We start from the raw sequence: 10,415 nt of genomic DNA, 5'->3' as shown, positions 1-10,415 counted from the left end.
TAAGAGAGAAGAAATTTCGCTCTTTGTTTTTATTTAGTATATAATTGGCCGTTTTGTTTATTTTTCTAAGGTGGAGTTGGTATCATTAGATATGCTATACTAATTACTATTTTCATATATAATATATATTGACGCAATATAAAATTTAGGAGTTTATACATTATTTTTAAAATAATTAGTCGGCTATAATTGAGTTATTAAAATTAATGGCAAGAAAATGGAAGATTTTTGCGAAAAATACATTATTCTTAATTTAAAAGATAATACATTATTTTTTAGAAGTTTATACATTTTTTATTGTTTGATCTTTGTTTTCATATATATTTTTTCTCAGAGTTGGATTTGACATCTTCACAATTGATTAAGATGATGCTTATTTGTTTAACATGTTGATATTCCATGCTTTGAACCATCATATTGAATTTGGGTATGCGATTTGCATTCGTCGATAGTTTTCTCAAGTCGCTTGATTCTGATTAACGGTTTGTCGGTGATCTTTTAGTAGACTGATCCTCTTTTATGGTTCATTTACTGATGCGATTATATTTGTTCATATCTATCTTTTGTTCGATCTTATTGGTTAAATTTTTTAATATTTTTCTTATATGCTCATTGTGTAATCTTAAATGTCTAGCTCCGTGTGTTAATAGTTATATGAAAATGTACTAATCATGTGTTTAGTTTACAGTTATAATTATAAACTTCAATTATAATTTTGGATATTCCTTTTTTTTAATAAAAACTAGTTGCTTATAAAAAAATAAAGTCTAACTTAAATTTATTTAATGCTACTTATATTAATTATTTTTTTTAAAATATTTAGCAATTATATACACATTTCTTTTTATATATATATATATATATATATATTACTAAAATTTCAAATTTACTTAATTTAATATTTTTAATGTTTACATAATTTATATCATAGTACAATATATTTCATTTATATGAAATATTTTTAGTTTATGTCCTTTGGTATATAGACACGTGTAAGAAAATACTTGGCACGTGAAAACTAAAAAAATCTTTTATATTCCGTATGACGAGACAAAATTAAATGGTTTTTAGGTACACAATATAATTGAACGACAGAGACCAACACCTCCGCAACAAAGTTGGATGGAGACTAAGTGATTAGCCCATTATATAAATATATGTATATTTAAAAACTAATTATATTATAATTATATATATAAATTTTACAAAGCCATTAATTAATTTAAATAATTGAAATTATTAATTATTCTGATTAAAATGTTGATAGAAATTTCTTAAAAATCATTTCAATGCACCGCACTAACATAATTTATTCATTTAGATTGATAAATGATATTAAGCAACCCTTAATAATATTTCACTTTATTTAAGAAAATAGATTTTTCAGTTTATTACAATAAATATATTTATAAATGAATTTATTAAGTGGTCTCAACGGTTAAAGGAAATATTATATTTTTAGAAGTACTGGATTCACGTAATTGTGCTTGTAAGTGTATGTGCACGTTGTTAATACTTAAAATAATTTTAAATAGGTATAATAATCTTAAACTATTTAAAGAAAATCTTTATGGATACGTTAATAGAATTTGTTTTAATAAAAGAATAAATTGATAGTGTAAAAAGACATATTGTATTGTTAATTGATTAAATAAATGAAACAACGTGAGACCTTGATCTCCCACTTCCATAATAATCAAGAATTCAAAGCCATAATCATTTCAGTACTTGAAAGTGGAGTCTAAATTGCTAAGCCACCATCTCCTTAATTTAATTCCTGGACCCACCCCACCTCATTTTATTTGTTTTAAAACTTTATTTAAACGTCAATCTTGCTTAAACAAATTAAAGTAAGAATATTTTTTCAACCCTACTTCTTTTAATCAATATTTAAATATTAAATTATTCAAAACTTTGAGTAGTTGACATCTTAAGCCTTTTCTCAAAGATAAATGTCATAATGGAAAAAAAATCTTCAAGGTTGATATTTTTTCATTTGTTTTTATTTTTTATAATTATTATTCTAAAATTTCACTTTTTAGATAAGTATTTTTTAGATGATCATCTCAATTCAACTCACTATCAACATTTTTGTTAATATGATATGACAACGTTAAAACTTAAAAAGTGTAATTTTTAAAAATTAACGTTGAAGGTTTATTATTATTATTATATATATTTTTAGACTTTTGATGTATAATTTTATCTCATCTTTAAATAATTTTTTTTTAAAAACCACTACTTAATAATTGTTGAATAAATTTTTATAAATATATTTTATATAAAATATGTTTATCTACATTAAGAGTGCAAAAAAGTTTATTATCTATTAAATTTAAATTCAAGCGTAGTAAATTATACGTTATTCAATTATAAGTTTAATAATATAGTAATATTTTCAAAAAAGATTTGGAATATGATTAATACTGTTTTATTTATAATCTCCTACTTTTTAAATTTAATTTAATTTAAAATATATTTTTTATATTTCATAATCATTCAAATAACATTGTTTTATATAAACGAATAGTACTGTAAAATAAACTTATACATTCAAAATGAAATTATAATTAAGAGTAAAAAATATATAATAAAAAAGAAAACAAATAATAATAATAATAATAATAATAGATTTAGAAAGACTCTCCCAAGAAAAAACATTAAGTTTTTATTAAGCTAAAAGTGATTACAAAGTAGTATATGTTCGATGTACTCTCAACCATTTGACTATGAACGTTCAATCACCCTTGTAGTCGCTGGTGATCAAACTCGTGACCTCTAGAAACATCAACAATTTCTTTAACCACTGAGGTAAGTTGATTCGTGCAAAAACATTACATTTTTAATTCTTTTAATTAGAATCAAGAGATATATTTAATCTGCAAGGAATGTAAATACTATATTGTGTTTTATCCTTGTTTTTATTAGCGTTATTTATTGAATATTTCTAGGACATAAAATCAAATAATTCAAAGCATTATCTAGTCAAATATGGACTTTGATTATCTTTTTATTTCTTATGAAAATGAATATAATTTATTATCTTATTATTATCAAATCCTCAACTCTTTAGTTTGACCAAGTTTATATCATTAATTGATACTTGTGTTCTAGCTGCTTCTTATATTTTACTATTAAAAACACAGATGGCTATATATTTTCAATTCATACAATTTGCACTTTCCTCAAACCCAAAAAATAAAATATTTTTTATCAAATCAATTGTTATTTTTAATATTCATAAAATACAATATATTATTTAAATAAACAAATCCAAATGAATCTTTTAGGTCCACATTTTTATAGTTAAAAAGTTAAGTTTATAAAAGTCTATAAGCATATTAAATGGATGGTACGTGATATTAAGGGTTTAAGGTTTAAATTCTTTTTGATAAGATAAAATTCGCTAGTTTATTAAAAATAAAAAAATATTTAAATTACAATGAAAGTTTATGATCACAACCATAAATTAAAAAACATAATAAGAATATTTTCTTATAACCATTAACACAATAAATTAGTCACTTAAAATCACACAATGACCATATAAGAAAAAGGTTAAAAATCTAACCAAATATACTTGAATAAAAGGTAAATATGAGCATATATAATCGTATCGACAAACGAATCACAAAATATTGAAAAACCACTAACAAATCGTAAATCAGAATCGAACAAATTGAGAAAACTATCTACTAACGTAAATTGTATATCCAAATCCAATCTTATGGTCCAAAGCATGGAACATCAACATGATAACAAATAAGTGCCATGTTGATCAAATGTGACGATGTCAAATTCAACCTTGAGAAAAATGATAAATGAAAATAACAATCAAGCAACCGAAAGTGTGCCAAAATATAGAGGAAACATGTTATAAAGACAGAGTTATTAAAAATTTTAAAACAAGGAAAAAACATAAATACAACATAAATAAAATAAATAATTAATATCGACATTTGACGACCGACATCAAAATTAATGTCACCGTCAATAATAAAAATAAAAATAAAAAACTAACGGCGGCAAAAAGAAAAAAGAGAGAAAATTAAGGTTAGAACCCTTAAATTCAATATATAAATGTTAATATTAATTGTTTAATTAAAATATTTATTAACACCACATTAAATATATACATGTTAATATCCACTTATACAGTATAATTTTCATAGTTGTACATAATTTTAAGATTGTTGGATGAGTGAAAATAGACGGCCGAGATTAACTCTTTATTTTTTTCAGTGAATATGTTCTCATTTTTTACTGTTAATATCGATCTTATGTTTTCACTCTTCCAACGGTCTTAAAGCAATATAAAACATTTTATATTGTGTAATTGAATCTTATCTATATATCGATTAATCAAGTTTTGGCATGGTTTTCATTCTTTAATTAATTAAGTATTGTTATATTTGCTCAGTTCAAACTCGGTGCCTTGCATAATCATGGCACTGAAGACTAATTAATTTGATTAACTAATACTTTACCTCTCCCAAGAAGATGAAGTTATACAATATAAATGTAGCTTGCTCTTTGTATATAAACTAATTTAGAATTTTTTTTTTCTTTTCCAATAAATGAAAAAGAGGACATAGGTAGTTGTCCAGGGCAGAGGCCAATTTAAAGGGAGCAAGTAGGGGGGAAATGGCGAATTGGCGTTATTTTCCTTTTCAAAATTCACAATCCAAATTAATTTTCTCATTCTCTAACGTGTAGAAGTAATATAAGTTAACATATTTATTAAGAATTACCTTTTTATATATAGTAAATATTAGATTTATCTTTTAAGTATTTATAATTTTATCCCTCATCAAATTATAAATATAACTTGTGGTATATACACTTTAATACATATGACACATGTAACATGATTATTTAATTAATTTTGTGTCATATTTTATGATAACATTATACATTATACTTGTATACCCACAATTATAAATTTTAACCGAACACGTATAACTACCCATATTTAATTAATTGATTGATTAATTCGGATTATGTATTAAAAATGTCCATTCTGAGAACGATCCTCTCAACCTAACTTTTTTGATTCACAATACCATGAGTTGAACTCTTAACCTTATTTAAATAATTTAATACCTCATTCCAACCCCCCCCCTCAACTTATAATCAAGTGGTATTAATTCTTTTGTTAGTGCATTTTATATCATATTTATTTGATAAATAAATTGATACGCGCCTTCTTTTATTATCATGTTAATTTAAAATGCTCTAAATGAACATATTGGTTTGAAGGAAAAGGAATCTAAATCTTGGACTAAAATCCTTCCTTCATGATCATTTACATTGAAAAGAGAACAAAAATAAATAAAAATATAACCCTAAACCCCCCAGGAAACTTCTAATGGTAGTTCTATCACGAATAATGACCAATTCATCAACCTTGATTTTTTAGAGCATGTTTATTTAACTCTAAAGAGTTCTAGAAGGAATACAGTGGCCTGATTCATTGATTCAGCAAGCTGGACAATTAAACAAATATATACATATATATATAGTTTTGGGTGCCTAAAATTTTGACTTTAAATATATAGATATTAGCCCATTTAGGCTATTAAGGAAGGGATATTTGATAACTAATTTTGATATGGACGTTAGTTATTTTTCATATTTAAAAAATTAATGAAAATTAAGTTTATTTGATAATATTTTATTACTTACATGATTTAATTTAGATAAAGAAAGTAAATATTTTTTTATTTTAAATTGATATTATTTTTACTCATATTTCTAATTTAAAGTCTAGATAATTAAGTTTTTTTTATGTTAAAACCTATGTAATCACATGTAGTGTGATTTTTTAGTATTAATTTACCCCATATATTTTGTCTGTTTGTCTTCGTTTCAAGCTCGTATTGGAGTTTAGTGATTAAAGTGGGGCTGGTGGATATTTGTTTTTTAATTCATAGTTAATATTTTGATATATTAAATAAAAAAGTAGTATACAAATTGATAAATGCTTTGCTGACTCATACTGTTGTCTACTTCATTGTCTCTTCTCTTCTTCTTTCTATTTGGCATAATTTCTTTCTTCCTCAAATCATTTTAGGGTTAGGGTTTAGGAGATTCGAATTGTTTATGTTTCTCTATCTATTTATTTATACATAAGAATAAGTTTGGAAAACTTCTAAGGTAATGTGTTGTTTGATAAATTGAAACTAAGTTACGTATAAATTAAATGTTTAAAGTTGTAATTAGGGGTGATTATCGACGAGTCGATCACGAGTTTGACAGTGTTCAATTTGTGCTCATTAAAAAAAAATTGTTGCTCGACTCAACTCATTCTCGTTAAGCTCATTAAAATTTTTCTCAACTTATACTAGTTAAAAAAGCTTATTGCTTGACTCGGTGCTTGTTACTCACCTCCTTGCTCTTGAAGGTGATCGAAATTTTTACCTTATTTTATTAATTATATGCAAAATCTATTAATATTATATAGAGCTTAATATAAACATAAATTAATAAATTTAACAAAAAATTATCAAAAGAGTATATAAATCAATTTCAAAGTCTAAACTTCAAAGTAATAATCCATAAATATATTAAAATAATAAATAGGGTTTGATTTTTTAGTGTAGTAAAATATTAATTAATAATTTAGTATTTTTTAATGTTTATTATAAAATTATTAGATTAGAAATTTATCATTTTTTATTATTTTATTAGTAAATTGTAATTTTTTAATGAAATAATTCTTTAAAATAACTACTAAACAATTAACGAGTTGCTCGTGAACTTATTAAGTTAAGTTAAACTTTGCTTGAATCAATTTGTTAAGATTTATAGTCGAATTCGAGTCGAGTCAATCCGAGTCGAATTTTTACCAAACTTTGACTGAATCGAGTTCGAGTTGCTCACAAACTGCTCAACTCAAAACTCATTAAACGCTTATAGTTGTAACGATCTAAAATTCTAGTTGATATTTAAATATTGATTGGGAATAAGTTAAACAAAGTGGTTGGCTTAATGGAGTCCTTTGAGTCATGGTTTCGGCTACAATGTGAGAGTGTTGGGCTCATCCATGGGCTAAGATGATGATATTTTTTTATCTAAATGAAGAGTGGAGGGACTTTGGAGAAAATTTCCCCTTTTATACAAATCATACGTGCCCAAATCTTTTTCATCAGCTATCAAGATCACCACCACCATCAATCTCCCACTGGTCTGAGAATATATCATATTATTTTGAAATATTTTGTCTGTAATCTTGGATGCCATCTATATTGTTGTTACGTTTGGCATCTTTCACAACAACATATTTGCTTACTGTTTGTCATTTGAGATTGTAATGAAATGATAAAATGATCTTGATTTAAATGAAATTTTAATTGGCAATATATATATATATATATGAGTATTAATTTTTAGGGTAAATTATATTAGTGATCATAAAAAATATTATCGTTATTTTATTTTGGGTATTGGACTATTTTTTAAGGATTGATAATTTATTATTAATGAAACTTTTTATTAAAAATATGATTTGATGATTAAATAAAAAAGCAACAATAATTTAGAGATTACTGTTATATATTGTCCTAAAAAAACTGAAGTACAAAGATAGGAAGGGGAGCACGCGGCCACTGAAGTGGCATCTTGTCTGTCTCATGCTAAATCTAATCTTAGGGTTAGGCCTCTCCAACCACATGCGCCCATGGCATGTCTTATGTGTGCCACCATCAAATAAATAAATAAATAAATATGGTATTGACTTACTATTTCCAAATCATAAATAAAATGGGAACAAAGTTTTTTTTTAAATATATTCCCACATGTTTTGATTCTGTCAATCTTGCTGAATTTCAACTAAAACTCAATTGCTTTGACATTCTGGTTAAATGTTTTCTTCAACTTCGTTTCATCGTAAATGTTGCTAGAAAAATAGCAACATCTTGGGATTATTTTCTTTGCTTATGACCAATTGAAACGACCATGAGACCAAGCTATCTTGGTTTGATGTGGGTGGCAATATATTATTTGTTGATCGTATTGACCTGAAAAGAATGTTATATAAAGTCGGACACAATCCCTTTGGGAACCCAAAATGGGTAAATCATAATTGGACTACCTAAAGACAATCCCTTTGGGCCAAGAGATGGACTCTTTGTGAAAACAAGGCCGAACTCCTTTGTTAATATTACTTATGTAGTTTACTCGTTTCTGGAGGTTACTTTAGGTGTTGCAATGTTGTTGTGGTGACAAACATCCCTATTAGTAGTGCCTATAGCTTCTTTGTGAACATGCATGGTGAATTCAAAGACCTCTCTTTTGTTTGCGATCGTGGAGATGTATGATGGAGGAGCTTGCCAAACTCTCCGCTCATATGTTCGGACTGCTACTTTAGCTCCGACTGCCTCTTATACGAACCGGGCAAGTGAAGAGGGCATGTTTCATGAAAGCAAGGCCCTGAATGATGTCACTTAGCCTCCAGCGCTCATAAGAAAAGTGATTCGAGTGAATAAAGTGTGTAACGCTTTTAGTCTCGTTCTCCGAGAGATGTTCCGCTGCACATGCTAATTATGCAGTTGGATTCTACATGCGACGAACATAAATATCAAGTACATCGGGGGATTTTCTGAACAGAGTGAGGTGATATTGGTTATTTTCTGAACATAATTTTATGTTATGAGGTGTTACATGTTCATCACACCAATTATTGATAGGAATAAATGAATTATGTCCAGTGCTGACGGTTCATCTCTTTAGGTTTGGATGGAGAGTCGTAATCAATAGTTAGTAGTCAAACATCCATTGATCGATGTCACAATCCTCTATTTTCCCTCATGAAAATAGCGGAGGTGAAGATATTAGGTGTTAGTCCCTCTCTAAGTATTGGTCTAATGATTTTATAGTATCCTTTAATATTGCTGTAGATGTAGTGTTATTATGACTCCTCGTAAGTTGATATATTCAATAAATATGGTCAGTTGAAAATAGATTTAATTTTAGTATATAACATAAGACTATTAGAGATCATGTTAAGAGATTGTTATTTTCTAAAGAGTGTTAGACGTTTGAGATAAATGTTCTCTCTCGAGACCTCCCTTATAAATTTTATTAGTGAAGCAAAGAGTTTTTCGAAGGCCCTCATATGCATAGATCAATTTTGCAGAAAAAATTTAAGAACAACAGACGGATAGATTTCCTTCTTGTTGCAAAATATTATTTACACTTTATGGGCCTTAATTCGCTCATAATTACCGTACTTTTTAAGTAATTTTGCATCGTTCTACATTTTTAGAAATATGTCTCATGTTTCGTTTTTAGTTATTTTATCAATTTTTGTTCAAAAAAATTATTTTATCATTTTAACATATTTTTCGATTTTTTTATGAATTATGACTTAATAAGATCTCTTCAAGTCGTTTCTAATATTTTCATGTTACATTATAAATATTATGTATGTAAAGAGGAAGTAGTTAAGATAGACCCCAACTTTTCTAGGGTTTACAAATATACCTTAAAACTTTTAATATTTTAAACTTCCACCTATTTTTTTTAAATATCAGTTTTACCCCCAAATTTCATAGTTTATTCAAATTGGATCCCTAACTTCGTTAGAATTCATAGGTTAACCCTTGAAATTCTATATTTTCAAAAAAAAAACCCTCAACTTTCCAATGTTTACAACTTAACCCTCGATTCTTATTATTTTTCCCAATTTAATCCAAAATTCCCATTTTCAATTAAAACTCTAAATTTTAAATTAAATAAATTAAAAAAATGACCAAATCATTCAAAAATTATAACCAGATGATTGAGGCCTTACAATTAGTTACACATTCGAAAACTTTGTACTAGAAACCGGATAAAAGAGTACCTATATATATGGCTTCCCCCTCATCAAACTAACGTTATATTTCTAGAATGTGGATGATTAAAGAGAAAACAAGAGAAAATGGCTTTATTAAACTTTACAAAAAAGAATTATATTGTTGTGGGGTCCCTTTGTTAGAAATTTTCCCAGAACTGAACCTATCAGCATGAGACAAGTTGGGGTACCAAATTCCTAATTTTTACATTATGGAACCAATTACTGATCAAGACACAATTGGACGAGGATTCCCTAAACTGATTTAGTATCAACATCCAACGGCTAACACACCTTCTCTTAAACTCCCATATATAATCTTAACCGTAGAAGAATCACGGGACCAAGCCTGCCTGCCTTCTGTCATCCACATCTCCTTGGCTTTTCGCTTTCATCACTATTGCCCTTACAGCTATGCAATGTCTTGCAATTAGCACACACCTATACCTCTGTAAGTCTGTATAAGGCCCACACCTATACCTCTGTAAGTCTGTATAAGGCCCGGGTGGACCGACAATCTTAGCCGAATAGTTGTAACTTTAATCCCAATATATTTAAATTTAAATTTATTTATTTTAGT

Source organism: Hibiscus syriacus, unplaced genomic scaffold (genome assembly GCF_006381635.1).
Source record: "Hibiscus syriacus cultivar Baekdansim isolate YM2019G1 unplaced genomic scaffold, ASM638163v2 tig00110819_pilon, whole genome shotgun sequence".
Taxonomy (NCBI): Eukaryota; Viridiplantae; Streptophyta; class Magnoliopsida; order Malvales; family Malvaceae; genus Hibiscus; species Hibiscus syriacus.
Note: the sequence above shows the minus strand (reverse complement) of the source record.